We start from the raw sequence: 2,011 nt of genomic DNA, 5'->3' as shown, positions 1-2,011 counted from the left end.
TGCATTTTGAAAAATAATCTTATCTTATCAGGATCAAGGTCCCATGATGCATGAGACAACTACAGAGAGCGTTTTCCTTTAATACATGGAGAAAAAGTTATTAAAAAAAAAAAAAAAAACAGCTTCTAATCAACAACAATGGCAAGATCATAAATTAAGTGAAGCCATGTTTTAAGTTATTACAAATTTATGCATCCAAATTGGTACTCTTGCCTTGCAACTCCATTATTCAGACTAAAAACGTCACATAATCTACAACAACCAAAAGCAATGAGTGCTTATATAAAATTTGCACATTTTTATCAATTTATGAAGCCATGTTTCATTTTATTACAAACTTATGCAGCCAATTTGGTAAACTATAGCATAAACTGTTATCAATATGAAAAATGGCTACAGAGACAGGTAAAAAACCCATTTTTGTTGCATACATTAAAAAAAAGATGGAACTTCACTACAAAAATAAGTGTTTTACCATCATATTAAGAACATTAAAGAAAAAAATCATCCCAAATAGGCATGAATGAAAAGCCATATTCTAGCAATAGTCTGGTATTGATTCAATCTTTAAACTGCAAACTGAAAGTTATGTCACCTTCATCTTTGCCAACATGATCTTCATCCTGTTAAAGTCATTAAGTGAGGCTCTCTTCTTCTAGAATCAAGACAATGGCCTTTCTTCCACAAGAACTTCTCACCCACTTGTTCTTAGAATCTGCAGTTAATCAAATATTCAGGTATCTAAAAAGCCACAAGAACCCACCAACCAATAAAGAGAACATCATAAAAAGAATGCTAGACCCGGTTTCTTCCCTATAAACATTTCCGAAGTATCTATTAGCTCAATAAGTATAAAACCTAACATTTTGAAAATGTGTTGAACAACATAATCTTTTACTTCCCAAAACATTTCTCAAGTATCCTCCTACTAATTTGAACATGGTATAGATCAAACCAATATCTTAACCTCGCTCTGTGATATTCAAGATGTTGGGATTTCGCAACAGCCAAACGGCCTAAAAAATGAAACCTAGTTGCAACAGCTAAAGTATAAATTCTCACTATGAGTACTAATCTAACCCTTAGCTCAACAAGTATAAAACCTGACATAATCCCGCAGAAAATTCGAATTAGGGCTTCACAGGATAATGAAATCACACAAAACAGACGTATATTATAAAAGAAGGAAATCCAATGAAGCATATTCAAAAAATATCGAATCATTTAACTCTGAAATACCCTCACTTTGTATCCCCAAATCAGATTGCCAAAATCAGTCACAACACCCAAATGCCAAATAAAATTGGGAACAACGAGAAAGGTCTTACATGATTCTCGATAAAATCTGTAGATGAACAGGAAAAATAACACTAACCCATTTTTCTCGATGCTCAGATGGCGACATGGCGTATCTTCCTTGATATCGCTTGTGATTTCAATACCCGTTCTTTTAGAGGCATCTAACGTTTGCGAGTCTGCTGGACTGCACTTCGAAAAATCAAAACGAAATCCTAGAACAAGAAGATTAAATTAAAAATGGATTGCCGGAGGTGAATGAAGCACCGCGGTGGGGGTCCCTTCGCCCCATTGTCGAAAACAAAATTTGGATCTCCAGACTTGATGATTATGAAAAACATAAAACAAGATGAATATCTGAATTCGACGGTCTTCATGAATCTGCATACCCGATGAACACGAAGAAAACAAACCAAGATGAAGCAAGTTCATTTTTAGTTTGTTTGATTTTGGGTTAGGGATGTAAAAAGTCCTGTGGACCCCGTTTCGGTGAAAATGGGGTGGGCAGGGGCAACGTTAACCCCCATTTTAATTTTAGAGGTGGGGTGGGGTAGGCAGTCTCGTCCCGAAACCCCAAGGGGATCCTGTTAAAAAATTACACATATATTCACATATATTAATATTAATTATATAAATATAATTAATAATAACATTATTTTGAGCTTGCAAAAATAATAAAAAAAACATGTTTTTAAGTTGTTAGTATAATGTTTTT

The 2,011-nt window shown here is 34.2% G+C and overlaps 1 long non-coding RNA gene across 1 annotated transcript; it reads right to left on the bottom strand.

Moving 5' to 3' along the window:
• Window positions 1–406: 406 nt before the first annotated feature.
• LOC145156424 (uncharacterized) lies at window positions 407–1,788 on the bottom strand. Its single transcript, XR_013736690.1, has 2 exons — window positions 1,376–1,788; window positions 407–715 (listed from the first exon to the last, which is right to left on the bottom strand). It is a non-coding gene; the product is annotated as an uncharacterized LOC145156424 (long non-coding RNA).
• Between the last annotated feature and the right edge of the window lie 223 nt (window positions 1,789–2,011).

Source organism: Lactuca virosa, chromosome 2 (assembly GCF_052849685.1).
Source record: "Lactuca virosa cultivar CGN04683 chromosome 2, Lactuca_virosa_CGN04683_v6, whole genome shotgun sequence".
Taxonomy (NCBI): domain Eukaryota; kingdom Viridiplantae; phylum Streptophyta; class Magnoliopsida; order Asterales; family Asteraceae; genus Lactuca; species Lactuca virosa.
Note: the sequence above shows the minus strand (reverse complement) of the source record. Positions and strands in the feature narration are given on the sequence as shown.